Genomic DNA, 24,797 nt, shown 5'->3' on the forward strand with positions numbered 1-24,797 from the left:
AGGTGGTTGTTGTCCCTCGGGTCCAAGGTCTTGCAACACCTGAGGTTGTTCAATTATAGGTTCCCAGAGTATTTCAAGGGTATTGGGAATGGACTGTTCTTCTTGAGGCTGCACTTGAGATTGAGTCTCTTGCTCACCCTATTTGGCAATCTCTATCATAAGGATTTCTTGTCTACAAGGCTTCAACTGGGGTATTTCTATTGTAGCTTTCTCCCTTTGAAGAATTATCTTCTCACAACTTGGCGTTTGAATTTCCTCAACCATAATATTACAATCAATATCTTCACATGAGATCGAACTCATAAATTTTGTAACTTTGTTCTGACATGGGATACATGACATCTCTGAGTGTTCCTCATGATGTATTTGACATCATTTTGGGATTAAAAAATCTTGTCCTTCCATGGTATCCCCCAGCAAACACATCCCTTGTTTTACTACTGTAATAAAGTCCTTCACCTGCCCTCTATGTTTAGTCATATCTACTTGACATAACTGGGGAACAACAAGTGCGGAGAAGGTGAGAATTTCATTTACCCTATAGACTCTAGGACTCACCTCAACATATGCCACTTCATTGGGAGCTCCATAGTCTGTAACCAATTTCTTCAATTTTGGTTCACTATCAATTTGGATCTGGTTTCTCACACCTTTCCATGGAAGCCACAAATATGTAAAACAGGTTGAGAAGTAGCCTCCCAAATTTTTTGTCCAATCTCTATTGAGAAGCATCCCATACACCTCTGGAATATCAACCACTTGAATGTTGATGTAACGGGATATGCAGGGATCAATACCCAACTGGATATACACATCTTTTAATTCTCCAATTATATTGACCTCAATCTTGTCTAATTGTACCACCTTACTATTTGCATGCACTGGGTTAAGACCAAGCTTCTGACATATAGAGTAAGGCATTACATTTCTAGAAGCACCTGAATCTACCAAATAGTTATGAACATTCTTTCCACATATCTTCAAACTAAGTAGAAATGGTGGGTTCTCAATGGCATCATTATTGACATTGGCATTGACTTCATTCAAATCAGCTATCTTAACATTGTTGTTTTGAGACTCCAGTAGTTCCAAATTCTTAAGGAGAGCCTTCTTTTGTTCAGGGCAATATCTCAGCACCTCCATTAGGGACATAGTGGTGGCAGTCCTCTCCATCTCCTTGGTAAAATAAAAATATCCTTTGAAAACATATACTTATCCTTGACTTTTTCTAGGACGTGCTCCTTGAAAAGCTTGAGGAGGAGGAGGGTTGTTACTTGCATTAGCATCAAGAGGTACAAACCCACCTTTTGGGGGAGATGGTTCTGTCAATGGAGACTTGCCTTGACTTTGTAGGTTATAATTGTTGTTGGCAATGTGAAGGAATTGATTATGTGTTGCATTGATATTTTGTCATTGATGTCAACACTAGCCATTATGATTGGTTATCGACAGATAGATTTTGGTTACCTGTAGAAGAACTATTGTTACCAGTAGAAGGGACTATCAATTGGATACTATCGACATGTTTGGATCAATGAAATATGTTTGCTTTGATGTTTTCAGAGTATTCTTTGGTCAGTATTGACTTGATGATCGGATGCTATCATACACTCTAGTAAGCCTATACTAGTAAGGGTTTCAGGTTTTACCGACAGAGATTTTACTAAGAATCTTTGATAGGATACATAAGTGGTGTTGGTGCGGCTTCTAGATGGATTTCAAGATGCAGGAGGTGATCCTTGATCATACCTCAACTAATTGGAGACATCACTTTGGCATGGAAAATCTAATTAGGTCTAGTACCTATCTAGGTTATGGACTGGTATCATGTAACATCTTCTCTACATGTTACCAGGATGATTTATAGATTGGTTAATGTTGTTTTGGTCTAAAGCCGACATGGCATATCATTGTAATAAGGATGTATGTAATGATCTTATTGTAATATCTTTTAGGTGGCCAACCTAATTAGTTTAGGCCCTAGGGTTTGTAAAAATTGATCTAAGATCTCATTGTAGATCATGGTCATGGTCATGGAATGAAAAATCATATGAGAAAGAGATTTGGTCGATCATAGGTGATCGAATTGGGTTTATGTAAGAGGTCAAAGGCCTCTAGTATTGAGATTAACCTGGACTGTAGTCAGGAATGGTAGATGCTATCACTAGAAGTTCATTCTTCTGGATTTTCATCCAATTATATTGAGGTAGTTATAACCTCTCTGTAGTCAGTGAGACTCCTTTGTAAAGAGAAGTACGCTCTAGGTAGTGTGCCTTCCTAAATGTGTAGGCCCCTTATTGTATCACATACTTTTTGCAAAAGTATTATTTAACTGTGGGTAGGCTTCCCACTGTGGTTTTTCCCTTTATTGGGTTTTCCACATACAAATCATGGTTTTATGTGGTATGGTTGCATTGTGTTAATTCTCTATTTCATTCTTAAGTTTTATTGCTTACTGGTATTCAATGTTTATGTTCTTCGGTTAAAGATTATAAAGTGGTTTGATTAATATAATATGTTGACAACCGATTCACACCCCCCTCTCAGTTGTCCACTGGTTATTATAACAATTGGTATCAGAGCTTTGGTCCTCTTTTGCAGAAGCTTAACCGCTTGAGGTAGATCCTATGGCAACTAATACTTCAAATCCACCAGCAACTATTTTCAGAAGAGAAATCCCTAAGCTTGATGGAACAAACTATGGGATATGGAAAATCCGAATGGAGACTCATCTTAGATGTCTTGGAAAGGATGTTTGGGAGATCATTGAGAAAGGATATACACCTTATGATCCAACATCTGGCAATCCTGCTCCTGCAGACTTGGACAAAAATATTGAAAATGATTGCAGAGCTAAAGAAGCCCTCCTGTTTGCACTTACTGATCAACAAATCATGGGATTGATTGATAAATAATTTGCAAAGGTTATGTAGGATAAATGGCAAAGTCTGAATGAAGGTGACCCTACTATCAAAATTGCTAAACTTGATGGTTATCAGGTAAGATATGAGAACTTGAAGATGGAAGATAATGGATGAATTGCTACATTTATGGAAAGAGTAAATGAGATTATTATGGGAATTCAATGTTGTGGAGGACCTCTGAGTGAAGATGAAATAGTTTCTAAAGTTTTGAGAGCCCTACCACCAGCTTACAAGATGAAGGCTATTGCAATTAATGAATTGAGAACAATGGCAGACACTTCAGTTAACATAGACATTCTGATTGGGAAATTATCTAGTTTTGAGCTTGAAGAATTTGGACCCTCTAGAGGTCCAAAGTCTGAACTTTCTTTTCATGCATCATCATCTACCAACAAAAGTGATTGGAAAGCCCTATATGCAAAAGAATTGGAAGATATGAGGAAAGAGCATGAAGAATTTTAGCAGCTTGAAGTCTTATTTGCTAGAAGAGCACCTAAAGGACCGACACAAAGTAAGTATGAAGGAAAAGCATGTTTTAAATGTTTTGCATGTAATAAGAATTGTCATTTTGCATCTAGATGTCCTAAAAGGAATGCAAGATTTGAATAAAGAGTTAAGAAAACATTTAAGCCTAATAAGAACAAATATAGATTCAATAAAAACAAACTATGCTACATAGCAGATGAGGAAGGAGTAAGTGATGACTTAGAGGATGAACTAGTAAGAGACTCTGCTAGTGGATCCGGTAATGGAAAGGAATGGGTGTTCTATGCTTTAAAGGAAGATGAACTGGAACTGGCTATCAAGAATGAAGAAAAGGCCCTGGCAGCAAAAGTTGAAGACAAGGATGAATGGGTAATTGATAGTGGATGCTCACATCATATGACTGGAGATAAAAGAAAACTTATGTCCCTGCAAGAATAAAATGGCAGTCAAGTCAGATTTAGGGATGACAAAGCATGTATGATCAAAGATAGAGCTATTATTTCTTTGGATGGCAAGCATAATACTGATAATGTCTATTATGTACAAGTTTTAAAGCATAATCTTTTAAGTGTTGGTCAATTGGTGGATAAAGGATTCCAACTTCAGTTCAAAGATAGAAAATGCAAAATCATTAATAGAACTAGTTTGGAGATTGCAACCGATACTTAGACTTGAGGTAATATCTTTCACTTGAACACTAGTAAGACTCCTTATGAATTATGGTTTGGACATACACCTACTGTTAAATATTTCAAAAATTTTGGAAGTAAATGTTATATCAAAAGTGATGATTCAATTGGGAAGTTTGATCCTAGATGTGATGAAGGGATATTTCTTGGATATTCAATTCGGAGCAAAGCATATAGATGTTATAACAAAAGATTGCTGAAAATTGTGAAGAGCGCAAATGTGAAAGTGGATGAGTAATATAGAGATAAATCTATATCATATGACAGAGAATCGACAGTGGAAATGATCATAACTGAACCGACAATGCCTCAACCGGTACAAGACAATGAGACAGTTACACTGTACAATCAGAAAATTCAACTGTGACTGATGATCAGAACAGTGAACCTGAGGTTCAGAAGACACCAATGTATGTAAGGTTAAATCATTTTGAAGATCAAATCATTGGAGATAGGAAAAAGGGAGTTATGACAAGAAGAAGATTGGCAAATGAAGAGGTATGTCTTATTTCTCAAATTGAACTGGCATCTATTATTGAAGCTTGTAAAGATAAACATTGGTTAAAGGCTATGGAAGATGAATTAGATTAGATAAAGAAGAATGAGACTTGGATTTTAGTTCCCTAACCTAAAAATATGAATGTTATTGGAACTAAATTTGTTTTTTAGAAATAAACTAAATGAGGATGGTCAAGTTGTAAGAAACAAGGCTAGATTGGTTTGTAAAGGATATTCTCAAATGGAAGGAATTGATTATGGTGAGACATTTGCACCAGTAGCTAGAATTGAAGTTGTTAGACTATATCTTGCCTATGTAGTATACAAGAACTATAAGGTCTATCAAATGGATGTTAAATGTGCATTTTTGAATGGCGAACTTGAGGAAGAAGTATACATTGAGTAGCCTGATGGATTTTCACTAACAGATTACAAAGATATGGTTTGAAGGTTAAGGAAAGCATTATATGGATTGAAACAAGCTCTTAGAGCTTGGTATTCAAGGTTGGATAAATATCTTTTGATACTTGGTTTTACTAAAGGAAATGCTGACAGTAATCTATATTACAAGATCACTGATGATGATATACTGATTATTCAGGTATTTGTTGATGATATCATTTTTGGAGGTGAAGATAAATTGTGCATGGAATTCTCTAATAATATGAAGAATGAATTTGAAATGTCTATGATTAGTGAGATGAGATTTTTCTTAGGTTTGTAGATTACTCAAACTGACAAAGGCATTTTTATCTGTCAAACTAAGTATCTAAGAGAATTGTTGAAGAAGTTTGGTATGGATAATTCCAAACCGGTAAGTACTCCTATGATGACAAGTGAGAAATTAGCTATCAAAGACACATCTGCACCGGTAAATCCAACAAGGTATAAGTCTATGATTGGTGGCTTGTTATATCTAACGTAGATTAGACTAGATATTATGAATGCAGTAAGTATTGTTTCAAGATATCAAAGTAATCCTAAAGAAAATCATGAATGTGCAATAAAGAGGATATTCTGGTATTTTCAAGGAACAACAAAATATGGCTTATGGTATTCTAAAGATGATAACTTCACTTTATATGCATATACAAATTCAGATTGAGCAGGAGATATTGATGATAGGAAGAGCACTTGTGGTGGAGCTTTCTTTCTTGGAAAGAAATTGGTTTCATGGATCAGCAAAAAATAGTCATGCATTTTTTTATCTACTATAGAAGTTGAATATGTTGCAGCAACAACTAATTGCACTCAAGTCTTGTGGATGAAGCAAATGTTGAAGGATATCAAGGTAAATTGTAGTGAACCGGTAGTTATCTATTGTGATAACTCTGCAACTATTGGCATATCTACGAATCCAATATTTCACTCTAAGACTATGCATATTTCAATAAAATATAACTTTCTGAAGGAAAAGGTGGAATAAAAGGAAGTCAAATTGGTTTATGTGAACACTAAAGAGCATATTGTAGATATATTCACTAAACTGGTGTCTAAGAAATCATTTGAATATTTGAGAGACGGGTTAGGGATATCTACCCCTTCGATAGAAACTAAATTGATGGAGCAAAGCATCAGTGTGGTATGCATCATCAACTTTATCCTTTGCTCCAGATTGATGTAGTGGTGCTACTACTCAGGGGGAGTAGTTAGCTTTGAGATTCATAGGATTTTGATATCTATGTCATATCTTTGGCATTGATGTCAAAGGGGGAGAGTTATATGTGAAAAATAATGTCAGAATATGTCATATGGGAGAGAGATTCAAATCAGTTTTAGATTGGACTGCTCTCCTCGGGGGGAGTTGCTGGGATTTTTCAATTTTTCATTGCTATATCTTCTATGAGAAATGTTTGGCATTTCTTGGCATTTAGATGTTTTTGTTTTCACATCTAGTGTTGCCATCAATGGAAAAGGGGGAGATTGTTGGCAATATGAAAGAATTGATTATGTGTTACATTGATGTTTTGTCATTGATGTCAACACTAGCTGTTATGATTGGTTATCGACAGACAGATTTTGGTTACCGGTAGAAGAACTAGTGTTACTGGTAGAAAGGACTATCAATTGGATACTATCGACATGTTTGGATCAATGGAATATGTTTGGTTTGATGTTTCTAGAGTATATTTGGGTCAATTGGTATTGACTTGATGATCGAATGCTATCATACACTCTAGTAAGCCTATACCGATAAGAAATTGAAGGTTTTACCGACATAACTTTTACTAAGAATCTTTGTCAGGATGCATAAGTGGTGTTGGTGCGGCTTCTAGATGTATTTCAGGATGCAAAAGGTGATCCTTGATCGTACCTCAACTAATTGGAGACATCGCTTTGGCATGGAGAATCTAATTAGGTCTGTTACCTATCTACATTATGGACCAGTATCACATAACGTGTTCTCTACACGTTACCGAAATGATTTATGGATTGGTTAATGTTGTTTTGGTCTAAAGCCGACATGGCATATCATTGTAATATGGATGTATATAATGATCTTATTGTAATATTTTTTAGGTGGTCGACCTAATTGGTTTAGGCCTTAGGGTTTGTATAAATTGATGTAAGATCTCATTGTAGATCATAGTCGTGGTCATGGAATGAAAAATCATATGCGAAGGATCTTTGGTCAATCATAAGTGATCAAATTGGGTTTATGTAAGAGGTCAAAGGCCTCTGGCATTGAGCTTAACTGGGACTGTAATCAGGCATGGTAGATGCTATCACTAGCAGTTCATTCTTCTGGATTGTTATCCAATTATATTGAGGTGGTTATAACCTCTCTGTAGTCAGTGAGACTCCTTTGTAATGATCAGTACACTCTAGGAAGTGTGCCTTCATGCATGTGCAGGCCCCTTATTGTATCACATACTTTCTATAGAAGTGATATCTGACTATGGGTAGGCTTCCCACAGTGGTTTTTCCCTTTACCGGGTTTTCCACATACAAATCATGGTGTTATGTGGTATGGTTGAATTGTGTTAATTCTCTATTTCATTCTTAAGTTTTATTGCTTACTGATATCTATTTCTGCTATTTTAGTATTCAATGTTTATGTGCTCCGGTTATAGGTTATAAAGTGGTTTGATTAATATAATCTATTGCCAACTGATTCAAACCCCCCTTCCCTCTCAGTTGTCCACCAATTATTCTTGTTGACACCTAAAATTCAGAATTATCAAGAGCTCTCAATCCAAAATTTAGAATTTTCGGAGCACATTTGCATTTTCTATGATTTTTTTATGAATTTTTATTAAAAAATTTTTTTTTTTGGCAAATGAGCGAATTTTTAGGATTTTCTTACATTTTTGGAAATCTTTCAGATTATACACATGATCTATTCTTTGTGGTATTAATTGATGCAAAATAAGTCCTAAAAAATCGGATCTTTAAAAGTTAGGGTTTTGCATTGTTTTGATCATATCGCACAAACTACTTGGAATTTTTGCAGGAATTTTTTTATGCGGGTTTGGAATGCTATCAGGAGTTCCTAGTAAAAAAATCACATTTTTGGGATCAATTTTGCATTTTCTATAAAAAATTTATGATTTTTCATAAAAAATTAATTTTTGGAGCAAATTAGAAACTTTTTTGGATTTAATTACATTTTCTGAAATGTCTTGAAATTTTAGAGGTGGTATGTTTTTTTATGATGCAAAATAACTCATGTAAAATCAGATCTTTGAATCTATCAAAAAAACGTCTTGTCAAAGGCCCCTATTTCACAAAGTCTTTTGGATCTAAAATTTACCTAATTTGTGTGCTTGTAGGAGGGGTATTATTGCAAAACTACTAACAAATCTTTGTTGCAGAATTTTGGCAAGGGTTTTTTATCTTTATTTTGTGCCTTGTTTCCATAGATTGCCAAACACTTCAATTGGTGCACTAAAATTGAACCAGTGTCTTTTGTGTCTTGAGCAATAGGCTCTTTTTGTTTAATCTCTAGAGGGCCTGTGTCCCCATGTGGTCATTACGACTACTAGTGAGGAGAGAATGACCCAAGTGGTAGCGAGGAAAACCCACCTCTTCCAAACTACTATAAATAATTGTATCCATGGTGAAAGCCATGGGTAACGTGTGTTGATTAGTTCATTCCGACACTATGTCTCCTGATAAACCCGTTTGATCAAATTTATTTGATCAGTAGTAGGGCGTAATCCCTACCGGCTAGGAGCCTTCTGCATTTACAGAGCTAAAAGTGTCGCATGTATGGCCACATGAGTGGATGCCCTTACTAGCACCTTTTTTGTTTTAGAAAGCCAAAATCCTTCTAGTTGTTGGGGCATGAGGTTGGACCTCTAGAGAGGCCCACACATATGGTTTTTCGTAGAGATACAAATTTTGCCATGGGGATTTTTCGTGGGGACTGGTGCTTGGCTGCCACAAAGAAGTGAGTGCTGAGGGTGGAGCCAATGGGGTCAAGCATCTAAGTATCCTCTTTGAATAGTGTAGTCTAGGGGGAAACCCCATGTGGGATCAACAACTATTGTACTGGTCAACCATAAGAATTGTGCTTGCCTTCTTTTAAACATTCAAACATTCAAGACCAAACATCAAAACATTATGTCTTTTATGTCTTCAAGTGTATGCAAAACATTTTTACATCAAACAACATATTTTCTTTGGAGTCATTTTGAATCTAAACACTTGCAAACATTGAGTCCTCATCAACATTGTGTCCTCTTGTCACAAAAATAGTCAAAAATTCAGATTTGGTCACAACAAACAACTTCACAAATTGGAAAAATTACACTTACTTTCTGGAAACGCGTCTGTGCAGTGTTCAATAGCGTCTGTGTAATTTAGTTGTGTTTGTGCAGGACAAAAACGCGTCTATGTTTTCACAAGCAAATTTGCATTTACAAAATCTTGGAAATGCATCTCTGTAGTGTTCAAAAATGTCTGTGTCGGGAAATCGGGTCTGTGAAGTATACAAGCACGTCTATGTTCAGAATTGAAAAAAAACTCACATTTCAGCAAACAAGAGCAGTCAGTTTCAGATTTCTTGAGCTTCCTAAGTTATCTCTTCGGGTTTTCATCTAGCATTCAGCCTATTTTTGGCTCTCACAAAGTCCATCATTTCTTTACACCTTGCATTACATTCACATTTGTCTAAACTTGAGTCAAAAGGTCACTTGCTTGTATTCATCTTACTTTGTCAACATAATACATACAACAACATCTTGCTAAGTGGTCCCTCATCAAGTTCTATCACCTTTGGGTCTCATTTGGTCTTACTTAGAGTCAAGGTCAACTTACCTCGTCAAGAGAAACTATCATCTCTTTGGAAGCCACACCTACTCTACTACATACATACTTGGTCTTACACTTTGGACATTGCAAGTAAACCTCAGGTTCATTTACATTCCATCCAACTCTTGGTCTTCCACTCTCTTTCCATTTTTTATCTAGTCTCACACATCTTGGTCAATACCTAGTTCATGGTTGAAACCCATTCCCAAAAATCTAGGAGAGAATCTAAAGAGGCTCAAGAGTCCGCAAACATGAGTGCCTATGAGTATGAAAATGTTATCTTCTTCAATTCTGATCATACCACATTACCTGACATGGACATTTATAGAAACATTCAGAATGTTGAGAACATGGATAATACAAATAACAATGATACATAAAATGATAATGTTGACAACATTTAAGTACACTCATCTAAAGTGGAAGACTCTATTATGGATCCCCATTTTAATAGATTGGTTGAGGAAATCATGAGAAGAGATAGACAATATTTCTTACAAGTGATGGAAAAAAGTGGGGCTAAAATATCTCATGATTTTGACACGTCTCAAATAGTGGAAAATCGACCTATGCAAGAAACTCAACTCAACATGGATCAAAGGAGACCTAATAGTGGAGGTACTATAGGACCACGTTTTGTGTCTGAGTCTCCATCATCTTTGTTTCAAAAACCTGAGGTCCCAAATACACATGGTCAAGCTTATGATACTCATGAAAGAGCATCTCATGAACAACTCCATCTATGCAAACCATTATGGAAGTCTTATGCAAATAAATATACTCAATTGCATACCAATGCTAAGGACAAACCTCCAAAACAATTGGATATCTAGAGGCATGCTCAAAATTTGGACACAAGAAAACCCCGTGTCAAATTTGGGGGCACTACACAAGAACAAACTCATGACATGCCTGTAGAATATGATATGCATGGACAAAGCAGATATTCCATTCCTCATTATGACTCTATACCAAGTGGTCCCTATACACAGTATCATTATAGACCTCCTCCATATGAACATGTTTATGATAAATAGCATCCATATATGCAGTATCCTCCTCCACCCGGTGGCTCAGGCATGGGATATGGTCCAAGAAGTCGGTCTCCACCTAAGAATAATTTGGAACAACAAATAAAGGACTTACAAAATAAAATGGAGGACATTAATACACCAAAGCCAACTTACACAATGAGAGACATATGTCCCTATCCATTTGACAAAAGCATTCCAATGTCTCATTTTCTTACACATTTTGTGACACCTAAGTTTGATAAATACAGAGGAAAAGGAGACCCTAAGGCACATATAAGACAATTTTTCACAGCTTGCATTGAGGTAGTAGCAGAAGAAACACTTAATGAGATTGTTCCCACAAAGCTTAGGTGATCAAGCTATGGAATGGTTCTCCCAACTTCCACCGGGAATTAAGTCATGGGGTGATCTAGTAGAAGCTTTCATACAACATTTATCATATAAAATAGAGATAGATATATCAGTCACCACTTTGTGCAACACTAAATAGAAGGATGGGGAGTCATTTTCATCATTCTTACGAAGATGGAGGAATTTAGCCAACAGATGCTCTTGTGAAATTCCATAAAAACAAATGGTAGAGATGTTCACGCAGAATGTCAACAAAGACATTGGTTGTGACTTGAGGAAAGCTTGTTTGTCCACCTTCAAGGACATTATTGAAAAAGGCTTAGCAACAGAGAAGGTCCTAATTGAACAAGGAATAATTAAGATATTCAAAGAAAACAAAAAGGACTTTAAAGGAAAAGACAAGCCAATATTTTGGAACAAAAACAAGAACATGGTAAATGATGGTGTTGTTGATGCTAACACAGTGAGACCCAAAATCATTCTTTCTGGATCAAGTTCTACAAACAACCAAGTGAATACTCAAACAACTTCCAAACCACGAAGGAAATACACCTCATTGGGAGAACCCACTTGAATCGGCTTTCAAGAAGCTAGTGGCAAACAAGATAATAACAATTCCTAACAATCCTCCATATTAACCAAAGGTCAAACCAAATTGGTGGAATGATGATGAATACTATGAGTATCAGAAGAGCAAGGAACATAAAATAGGAAATCATCATTGGCTGAAGAACATCATACAAGCTCTTATTGATAGAGGTGACATTGAGATTGAAGGACATTCATTCAATCAAGAACATGAGAAGTTTAAGGAACCATTTCCAAAAAATGACAAGGGAAAATCCAAAGCCACAGATGAGTAGACCAACTATACCAGAGCATCCTATAACTTTGATTCAACTATTAATCACATTTCGATGGACAATTGTGTCTCTACCATTATCATAAAGGACAAAATGCCTAAAAATTCTACCCAAAGACCCAAGGTTGTCCTAAAAGGCATTGGACCTTCTTTTGAATCTTCCTCTAAATGTAATGTCACAACTCGTCGAGGTAAGATCACTTTGCAAGGTGCTCCAGCTAAAACCACTGCTTCTTCATCAAACAAACTCGATTACAACCTAATAGAACAATTAGGGAAGATGCCCGCGCTTATCTCCATTCTTGAGATTTTACGCATATCCCCCATACATAAAACCATCTTTGATAAAACTTTGAGAGAAATTTTTGTTTCCACTGATCTGAACATGGACCAGTTTCATGGTGGGATACCTTTCCGTTCCACATTCCCTTACATTCACCGAAGTTGACGATTCCTCTATAATCCAACCGCATAATGCACCTTTACACATTGAAGCCTTCCTACACAAACATAAAATAAAATGAGTCCTAATAGATGGAGGAACCAGTCTAAACATTTGTACATTGAATACTATTAAGCAATTGGGATATTCTGAAAAATCTATGAATGCTACAAACAAAACTACCATCAAGGCATATGATGATGAAGAGAACTCATCCAAGGGCACAGTCACTTTACCTCTTAGAGTTGGGCGAGTTACAAAGGATGTGGATTGTCAAGTCCTTGATCTAGATTTCACATACAACATACTCTTGGGACGCCCATGGATTCATGAAATGAGAGTTGTTCCCTCAACATATCATCGATATATCAAGTTCCCACACAATGGAGTTGAAGTGACTATCAAAGCTGATCAGAACCCATTCATATATTTCAAAAAACTACGACCTAGATCAGAAATAACAATCCCAGTCAATCGAGAAGCTATTCCTTCATCAGCATATGTGGATCCAGAATCCTTGAAAGCTTCTACATCAAAGAAAATAGAGATCAAAGAAAAGTTTAAGATTAAAGATATGGGATGTGGTTAGTATATCTTTCATGTTGATCAACTCCCACTATCTCCTAAAACATTTAGTTGACAGGAACAATCTATAAACAATTTGCAAGGAATTGGGTGTGAACCACCTAGTGTTGTGGCTACTAAGTTTGAATGCAAATATCCTCTAGTGACGCAAGCAACTTTTGATATCAATAGTTCTAAGAGTGGTTCCAACAAAGAATCTATTGAGTGTATCGCCAGCCCTCTTGAGAAATCACATAGCCTTACCATTTCACCCACTCATTCCATTTTCACTCCTCTCCCAGACTTGGATCAACAAGAATTACAAAATCCCTTACTCAATGGGGATCAAAAATCAAGCTATGAAAAGAAAAATCTAAAAGTCAAAAATAAAGGAAAGTCCTTTAGCCCAAATCAAAATCAAAAGCTATTGGACTTTGAAAAACTCAAGGTCAAGGATAAAAATTATATGAAAGAAAAAGAACAAGAGTTGATCTCCCCTAATATCAAAATAATTGGGGGAAAAAGTTCTAAAATTTCAAGTCAAAAAGCATACTTGTTGATCCTAAGTCTCCATCATGTCATGATACTCTCACTTCTTTTCGCAATCATAAGCCTTCATTCCTCATCCACTTGTTCCACAATTCCTTTCCCTTCTGGTGATACAACATGGACCTTTGATGGAAATTCCTTGAGGGACTTTGTTATCAGGGATGCCCAAACTTCTTTAGGTGACATGCATATGGGCCTACGTAGTTCACATAGTAGTAATTCTATCTTAGTTCCCTTATCAAGGAAGACAGTCACTCGAGATACACATCATTCAGTCAAGGAAAAATGTAGCTAAAATCATAAGGTTAAGCCTCATACACTTGAGGTGGGTGACTTAGTTCTCAAGGAAAATCCTAAAAATCAGCAAGACAGAGAGAAGAAGGGCAAGTTCAAACCAAATTGGCTTGTTCCTTACATCTTTATAGCAGTCTTTGGATCCTGTCCATATCTGCTCTCAACCCCAAAGGGCGAACCTTTGGAGGATCCTATTAATAGCATGCACCTTCGCTAGTTTTACACATAGCTCTTCGGAGTATCCTAATTCAAAAATACAAAAAAATAAAAAAAATCATTACTTGATGAAAACCTGGCAAACAGGCGCCTTGTGACACAAAAAAATTAAAAAATCAAAAAAAAGTAAAGAGAAATAATTTCTTCCAACAATGAAAATCACTTCGGTGGTGCCCTGGGCAAGTACCATTGTGAAAACTGGGTCACCGACGCCATGTGTAGAGACATTGCTCCTCCCTCCTTTAGGATTCCATTTCATCCTTTCCCTTTGCACACACTCACAACCTATCCATCCATAATAAACTTACCCATTCCCATCATGGATTTTTATTGATCTTCCTAAGATTGGTTAGCCATTCATAATAATCCTTCCTTTTCACCCCTTTCCTTCCATAATAAATCAGCTCCTATTTGTGGCTAAGGCAAAATCCTAAGTCTAGTGATGGGTGTGGAACTAAGAGCATCACACAGTCTGAGGAGTATAGTTTCTTCCAGTTTTCTTCAGTCTATCCGTGCACAATCCGCAATAAAGAACCACTTGCATCGTCGATCCACAATAAAATTTCCTCTTCTCTACAATAAAGTATCAGTTTCATGGATTCAATCAGTTTCAGATGAGACACAAGAAGCAATGGGCTTCAACAAATCAAATCTTTCAACTGACTCAGACAACATTATGGTTCAGTGCTATCTATCCTTTTGTGAAGTACACATTGTGACCACAATCAAATAGACTTATACAAGTGAGAAGAGACACTAAAATTGGAGGAATACAGTGGATGTTAGTGTTGAGTCTTGGTTTTCTTTTGATTTCATCTTTTGGTGACATGTCTTTTAGCTTTTCCAGGATGTCTCTGACTAGAGATTTTATCTCCAGGATGTCTTTGACTAGAAAGGCGAGGATGGGATATTGTCACCTATTTTTCTTTTTTGTTTGTGGATTGTCTCTTAGTAATGTTATGACTTGTCCAAGGATATGAGGACACTATGAGTCAAGAGTGAACTGGGGCATTCTTTGTTTGTGACCATTTGATCTCCATGCAAATGGGTACAATGACTTTCTGGGTCAAACATAACCTAGATTGTCATAACCTATTTTCCATAATAAAGCTTAATGATGATAATAGCACAAGAAGCTCTTTCACTTCCATATCTTCTATCTTTCATCCCCCTTTCTTGATTGACATCCATCATCTTTCTTGAGTTCGTGTATCCCATTATCACATGACTAAGTATAATGACATGCCAAAAATATATGCATTTCATGTAGTTTGCACCTGCATCATCACATAGCATATCTCATTTTATACATACATATAGATATCACAATTACTTCACATCCTGCACACAACACATGTTAGCATTTTTACATACTCATCATATTCATCTGCATTTCATACATTCACATATGCATAAAATTTAAAAAAACATAAAAGAACAAAAAAATATTGCATTCATATCATAAGCATCACATAGAAACATGCATCACATAGAAGCAACATCACATAGGTACACATGCATATAGCTACCACAAAGATGAATCATCTCATATATATATCAAAATCATAAGTGTCATGATACAATGATATCAAAATCATATGGCTACAATCACCCGAAGGTGTCAGCATGCAAAATGGTACAAAAGTGATATATAGGGAGCCCTCTAAGGCTATGATGAACTCCCTCCCTCGAAGCCAGCTGGCCTCGATGGAGTCTGAGCCTTGGAAGTCCCTACCCCAGGATCATCTCTCTTGTCCCCTCTATCTAGTGGTGGTGGAGGACCCATGACCCCACCACTAGACATTTATCTCTTTTCTGTCCCTCTAGTGGTCGTTGTAGTCCACGATTGTCTCTGGAAGCTCCTAGCCCGCTGATCTAGTGGTAACACTTCATAGTAGAGGTCTTGCCAGTAATTTATCTCCTCCCCTACCCACAAAAGATAGGCGTATCTGGCCCCTATGTCCTCTGTTGCCTGCCTCCCTACCCTCAGTGTTGTCTCAGCCTCTGTATAGCACTGAATAGACCAATCCCTCTCCCACTCAGTGTCCCTCAACTGTCTCCTGAGTCTAACCGTATCCCTATCCAGATCTTGGATCTCATCTGCTTGTTCCTGATAGATTTTCCTCAAGGATAGTAGCTCATCCTCCTCCTCTCTCCCCTCATCCTGTCCCTGTGGATGCTCCTATCCCTATCCCTGTCCATGTACGTGTCTAGGAACATGTGTTACTGGCACCTATAACGGTAATCCACCTCTACCCCTCACTACATGCTTCTATCTCTCCTCTCCGCCCTCTCTCCTCTAAGCCACTCTCCTCTCTACCACTGCACCGCACCTCCACCATCGGCCTCTGCCTCCACCATCCCCACTATCATCTCCATCACCACCACCGTCTCCCTCTATCAGCTCCCCTGGATCCATCAGCTATGGAAAGGGATGTTATGCCCAATATGTACTATACTTTTCATCCATCCCTACATCCTCCACATCCGCCCAAATATCCCAAGGCATGGGAACCATCTGGGTATATGCACGAAGTTGTGGTACCAAAAAGGTGTCACACTTCAAAAAAAAATTAAAAAGCGCATAAGGCACACTCACTATAGGGTGCACACCCTATAGGCTTGGTGTGCCAAGCCTATAGGGCGCACTTGTAAACAACAAAAAAACCTTGCTCCGCATTTTTGCATTCCAAACCTGCGTTTTGGCTTTTTGGGTGCTATTTTCTTGTGCTCGCCCTTTGTAAAAGCTTGAAATTGGGCACTAAGAAGTTGTCCATCTCTCATCAAAATGCCGCCACGCCATTGAAGAGCTCGAAGAGGTATGTATTTTTATTTTCTTATTGTCATTTTTTTTATTAATTTGAAGATTAAACTAGGTTTATTGATTTAAATTTATTTTCATTATCAGGAAATGAGATTAGATAAGAAAATGTTGAAAACACTCAATCACCTCCTCATGAAGACCATATTGAAGAAGAAGCACATCAAGAACCTCCTACAATCCCTAGACACCATATAGGTACACAAGAAAACCTATTAGGTCAAATAGAAAATAGCCAAAAAGAGCTTGAAGGTTTAATCACAAGGCTAAAAGATCCCACTGGAACAAACTCCCATAGGACAAACCTTGCCAGTTCTTTGCAATCTATTGTATCTCACATACAATCTGTGAGTGGGCAAATAAATTTTTGGTCCCATAAGAAGGAAGAAAAAAAGCAATTTTATGCTGATAAATTATCATATGTGGCAATGAAGAAAAAGAAAATTAATAAATTTGACATGTGTGCTCTTTTTACGGACCCCCAAACGAATCAACCTTTACACCCTGGATGTAGGAGATTCCCTATTCATTGGTTTTATCATGAAGGGATTAAGAACAATTTTTGGGATAGGTGGTGGATGGTATTTGATTAGCCCCCATGCAATAATCATGAGGTACCCCAATACTTTTTGAGAAAACTATAGTGTGAGTTTCTCCTTAATGAGATCCCAAACTATTTTGATTTTCTAGATTTCCAAGGTAGAGGTGGGGGTTCCTTGCATGATAGAGAGGGTGCACAACGTGATCCAAATCTCCCACCAAGACCCTTGGCCAGACCTATGGTGGAGCATTTTATTATTCCTTCCATTGTGAAGGAGAGTATTGAGGTCAAAACTCTAGACTCGATTAGCTCACTCACTCAGACCCTTATACAGTATGCTAGTCCTCTAGTAGAGAGTGATGCAAGTGATGATGTTGATTCTTCTAGGCATCGAGTTCTAGCTCATTTTTGTCGATCTTGTGGTTCTCTTTGCACTTATGATCCTAATAGTTCTAAGAATGCACGTGCACGAGCGGAGTTTGCTACAGAGAACATTGTCATGACAGAATCCTTGCTGAACGAAACATTTGGCATTGATACCCAGGTGAATTTCATTACAAGTTCATTTCATTATTTTTATTAAATCTTATATGTAAATTTGAGAATATATCTAAATTAGTAAATTATTATGATAAAAAATCAGGGTCAAAGTGTTCACAATACTAGCAACATTTCTGTAGCACCCTTTTTCACTACTTCGTCGACTCCACGGGTATACAACGAGTGAAAAAATATAATTATTATATGTAGATAGTTGAACCTTATGTGAATGATTTTCTAATTACTCATTTTGGATGTCAAGTAGTTTGATGCTAGAGCTCCAACATCAACACCTCGTAGTGTATTTCATCGACAATCTTTCACGCAGGTAAACAATTTATCTTTAATGTTGTTATTAAATAATATAGATAGTTTTGGCGATTAATCAATATACTTTGTTTAATTTTCAGATGTTGAATTCAAAGACTCCTCCTGTTGTCCGCGCGTCAATGGAGCATAGTGTTGCTGCAGCAGTAGCAAGTTCAACTGCTTTAACATAAGTATGAGACATATTTGTAAATTTAGTAAATTTAGCATTACATTTGTTATCTTAATAATATGTTATTGAAATTTTTAACGACACTTGTATTTAGTTTAATTTATATTGTGATGCTTACAAGAGGGGCTTGTCACTCTAGATCATGAATGTGCACCTGTTGTGGATGAACATCATGATTATTTGTATGCAGTAAGTGACTATTCTATTATATGTCATTCTAAAATTCAATTTTTGTATATGCTAACATCATTCTTTTCATTGTATCAGGTGGAGTTACAAAAAAGTCTGGAGAGGAGGTCAAGTGGACATACTCGAAAGACACCTACATCATATACATCTCCATCCCCTCGACAGGCAAAGATATCTCATGATCTATTTCCTTCCCCTAGAGGGAAATGAATAGAATAGGGTCCTATGTTGTATGCCTATATGGCAATTTTGAACATATGTTTTGTATTACGAATATGTGACATTCTATTGCCATATGGCTTTTGGCAAGCTCCTATTTGACTTTATTGGATACCATGTTGTATGCCTATATGGAAAATTCAAACATATGTTTTGTATTACAAATATGTGACATTCTATGTCCATATGGCTTTTGGCAAGCCCCTATTTGACTTTATTGGATATCATGTTGTATGCCTTTATAGAAATTTTGAACATATGTTTTGTTTTATGAATATGTGAAATTCTAAGTCCATATGGCTTTTGGCAAGCCTATTTGTTTGTATTGGATATATTTGATAGTTTTAACGGTATACAATGCTGCATGGATTTGTAGCTTTTTGGTTAATGCAAATCATTTATCATGGTTATCCATAATTGCAGTACAAATGATTAGATGAATAATTGCACAAAGTTTATTATTACTTAAGCTTTGAACCTGAATATGTGTTTGTAATCCAAGACACAAGCCACCCCGACGCATATGAGCTAATGGTTCGGTGCCTCAATAGGACCCCGCAGGATCAGACGGATCGTTCTTATGATTAACGGGCATGGAGAAACATGATGCCGAATATTGACAACTTTGAGCAATTTGAGCACTTGGGCGATTTGGCTGCTAGGGTGTGGCCAGCAATGATCGAGCGAGTTGGAGAGAAAAAAGAAGGCATTCCTAGCATAAACCCGCCCACCCTAATGTGTACAAGCTGATGGTTCGGTGCCGCGATGAGCGGATTGAAAGATGGGGCATTGTGCAACTTTTCATTGAACTCATCTGATGCTTTTTGTCGCGACCAAGAAAGAGTTGCCACGAGCAACTGAATCCGATTCTACCCAAACCAAGAGAGGCTTTTTTAGGGTGACGCAACATGACCCTACAGGATCAGATAGATTGTTCTTATGATTAACAGGCACAGAGAAACGCGATGCTGAATATTGACAACTTTGAGCAATTTGAGCACTTGGGCGATTTGGCTGCTAGGGTGTGGCCCACAACGATCGAGCAAGTTGGAGAGAAAAAAGAAGGCATTCCTAGAATAAACCCAGCCATCCCGATGCATATTAGCTAATGGTTTAGTGCCGCGATGAGCAGATTGAAAGATGGGGCATTGTGCAACTTTTCATTGAACTCATCTGACGCTTTTTGTCGCGACCGAGAAAGAGTCACCATGAGCAACTGGATCCGAGTCTACCCAAACTAAGAGAGGATTTTTTAGAGTGCCATAACATGACCCCGTAGGATAAAATGGATCGTTCTTATGATAAATGGGCACGGAGAAACGTGATGCCGAATATTGACAACTTTGAGCAATTTGAGCACTTGGGCGATTTGGTTGCTAGGGCGTGGCCCGCAATGATCGAGTGAGTTGGAGAGAAAAAGAAGGCATTCCTAACGTAAACCTAGCCACCCTGATTTGTACAAGCTGATGGTTCAGTGTCATGATGAGCGGATTGAAATATGGGACATTGTGCAACTTTTCATTGAACTCATCTAACACTTTTTGTTGCGACCGAGAAAGAGTCGCCACGAGCAATTGGATCCGAGTCTACCCAAACCGAGAGAGGATTTTTTAGATTGCCATAACATGACCCCATAGGATTAGATGGATTGTTCTTATGATTAACAAGCATGGAGAAACACGATGCCGAATATTGACAACTTTGAGCAATTTGAGCACTTAGGCAATTTGGCTGCTAGGGTGTGGCCTGCAATGATTGGGCAAGTTGGAGAGAAAAAAGAAGGCATTCCTAGTGTAAACCCACCCACCCTGATGCATACAAGCTAACGGTTTAGTGCCGCGATGAGCAGATTGAAAAATGGGGCATTATGCAACTTTTCATTGAACTCATCTGACGCTTTTTGTCACGACCGAGAAAGAGTCGCCACAAGCAACTGGATCTGAGTCTACCCAAACTGAGAGAGGATTTTTTAGAGTGCCATAACATGACCCTATAGGATCAGATAGATCATTCTTATGATTAACAGGCATGGAGAAACACGATGTCGAATATTGACAACTTTGAGCAATTTGAGCACTTGGGCGATTTGGTTGCTAGGGTGTGGCCCGCAACGATCGAGCGAGTTGGAAAGAAAAAAGAAGGAATTCCTAGCATAAACCTAGCCATCCCAATGTGTATGAGCTGACAGCTCGGTGCCGCGATGAGCGGATTGAAAGATGGGGCATTGTGCAACTTTTCATTGAACTCATCTAACTCTTTTTGTCGCGACCGAGAAAGAGTGTCCACGAGCAACTGGATCTGAGTCTACCCAAACTGATAGAGGATTTTTTAGAGTGCCATAAAATTACCCCATAAGATCAGATGGATCATTCTTATGTTTAACGGGCATGGAGAAATGCAATGCCGAATATTGACAACTTTGAGCAATTTGAGCACTTGGGCGATTTGGCTGCTAGGGTGTGGCCCGCAATGATCAGGAGAGTTGGAGAGAAAAAAGAAGGTATTCATAGCATAAACCCGGCCACCCTGATGCGTATGAGCTGATGGTTCGGTGCCGCAATGAGTGGACTGAAAGATGGGGCATTGTACAACTTTTCATTGAACTCATCTGACGCTTTTTGTTGCGACCGAGAAAGAGTCACCACAAGCAACTGGATTCGAGTCTACCCAAACTGAGAGAGGCTTTTTTAGAGTGCCATAACATGACCCCATAGGATCAGATGGATCATTCTTATGATTAACGGGCATGGAGAAACGCGATGCTGAATATTGACAACTTTGAGCAATTTGAGCACTTGGGCGATTTGGCTGCTAGGGTGTGGCCCACAATGATCGGGCGAGTTGGAGAGAAAAAATAAGACATTCCTAGTGTAAACCCAACCACCCTGATATGTACAAGATGACGGTTCAGTGCCGCAACGAGCGGATTGAAAGATGGGGCATTGTGCAACTTTTCATTGAACTCATCTGACACTTTTTGTCGCAATCGAGAAAGAGTCACCACAAGCAACTAGATCCGAGTCTACCCAAACTGAGAGAGGATTTTTTAGAGTGCCATAACATGACCCTGTAGGATCAAATGGATTGTTCTTATGATTAATGGGCATGGAGAAATGAGATGCCGAATATTGACAACTTTGAGCAATTTGAGCACTTGGGCGATTTGGGTGCTAGGGTGTGGCCCACAATGATCGGGCGAGTTGGAGAGAAAAAAGAAGGTATTCCTAGCGTAAACCCAGCCACCCTGATGCGTACAAGCTGATGGTTCGATGTCGCGATGAGCGGATTGAAAGATGGGGCATTGTGCAACTTTTCATTGAACTCATCTGATGCTTTTTGTCACGACCGAGAAAGAGTTGCCACGAGCAACTGGATCCGAGTCTGAGAGGATTTTTTAGAGTGCCATAACATGACCTTGTAGGATCAGATGGATCATTCTTATGATTAACGGGAATGGAGAAACACGATGCCGAATATTGACAACTTTGAGCAATTTGAGCACTTGGGCGATTTGGCTGCTAGGGTGTGGCCTGCAATGATCGGGCGAGTTGGAGAGAAGAAAGAAGGCATTCCTAGTGTAAACCCAGCCACCCCGATGTGTACAAGCTAGCGGTTCAATGCCGCGATGAGTAGATTGAAAGATGGGGCATTGTGCAACTTTTCATTGAACTCATCTGATGTTTTTTGTCACGACCGAGAAAGAGTCACCACGAGCAACTGGATCTGAATCTACCCAAACAGAGAGAGGATTTTTTAGAGTGCCATTACATGACCCTGTAGGATCAGATGGATCATTCTTACATGTCATGAACATCAAGAAAAACCATGCCGAATTTTGACAATTTTTCACACTTTGAGTGATTGACAACAAATGAGCATTTTTTACATCTTTTACCATATTAACAGGGTATACTTCAAGAAATGATCCCATGTGATCTCTAATGGTCCAAAATGACATTATTTACATAAAATCACACAAAACAAGACAAAAACATATTTTTTTATATTACAATGCCTCGAGTAGTCAAAAATACAAGTGATGTACATATATCCAAATAAGATTGATATTACAATTTTTTTACATTTACATTTAATCCAATGAACCATCTGGATCTGCTCTACTCTTTATCGTGTCTAGTATGGCCTCATGGTCAGACTCACAAACCTTCCATAGGTTCTTGTTTAGTGGTCTACCCCCATATCTGATCAAATGAGCATTTGAAGCTACAACAAGGTTAGACTTCTTCACTGGGTACCTTCTAAGCCATGTACTAGCAACAACTACTGATCCTGTGGGGTACTCAATATTTTCTCCATCTACCATAGGGTGATCCAATTTCTTTTATGCGTCCACACAATGACACAGGTAATAATATGTTCCTTCTTCATTGTCTTCAGTTGCAATTACTGCATAAACATGCCCTGCAATGATAAAGTGAGAAGAATTTAGAAAACAACTAAGGTAAAATATTAAAGTACAAAAAATTGCATGTGGATAATTTACCTGGTTGGACTAAATCTGACACATGGTCAAAGTCAATTGATGCTTCCATCTGTGTGAGTTGCAGTGCACTCGGAGGTCGGTATGTCTCAAGTGGGATTAGAGGTCTCATACACCATTTGTCCACCCACTCCTTTGACTCACAGTCATTATAGGCACCATCTCTACATGAAGAACAATAACATGCCATCCACCATGTATGGATAGTCCATGAACCTGCATTACAGATTTTGAAAGAGTGTAGCTCACTCGATCCTGTCAATGTACAACAATCTTCTAATTTTGCAATGTTAGTATCATCTACCAACCAAAAAAATCTGCAAACTAAAGACTTACCTTGATTACCTGGACCAATTGTACCATTGCACCATTGAACAATTGATTTTTCATCTTTCAAGTTTGCATTCCCTTTGTACTTTAACTCTTCTCGTGCTAAAGCTCTTTTAATACATGCTCCTGCACCATCATGCTCCCCTTTTCCATGCCTCACCTTAGAGAAATTCCACATATGTTGAATAGCAATCAACTTATGCATCCTACTCAACCAATAAAACATCTGAGAGTTCTTAAATTGTGATGCACAATTATCTAACCATATGATATGTTGATGGAATGATATGCCTTGGCTAGCCAAATCATCATAGAATATCTGAAAACAACCTTGCACAACCTCTATAGAGTGTGAGCAATCATCACTGATGTAAAAATGATACACCCTCAATATCTTCCTATCCTCTTCCATACTATCATGTGCATGAATGAATGTTATATGCACAAATATGGTAACTTGTATGGAGTTGTAATATTGTGATTGCACCTCGTTCTGCGGTTGTAGTGTGTAGTTCTCTGCAAAGTCAACAATTGAAATGATTGTATGAAGTGGAAATGTGTCCTTGCATAGCTTAAATTGTGAGTCCAACCAACGAGCTCGATGGTTATGCCTTGCATACTCATACACTATATTCTCATGAAAGATGCCCATAAACTGATACACTAGAATCTTCTCACTAACCAATTCACACCTTTTTGCTTCTTTTCCATCTTTTAGCATGTAGGCCACTGTCTTATATTTTCCAAATTCCACTAATTCATTACCAATTTCTTGTCCAATATCCATATGTTGACAAATTTATAAATGTCGCAATCCACCACAATCAACACATGTGCCATCCAAGCAACACTTATTGTAATATACTTGACCATATACTCTTTCACATAAGATGCCAGATATGAATTCCCTTGAAGATGTTGATGGACCATTTATGTTGCATTCCTGCAAAACATTGTTAGCATGCAAATCTATACATATGCGTTGATAAACA

The sequence above is a fragment of the Cryptomeria japonica genome, chromosome 5 (genome assembly GCF_030272615.1).
Source record: "Cryptomeria japonica chromosome 5, Sugi_1.0, whole genome shotgun sequence".
Classification (NCBI taxonomy): Eukaryota; Viridiplantae; Streptophyta; class Pinopsida; order Cupressales; family Cupressaceae; genus Cryptomeria; species Cryptomeria japonica.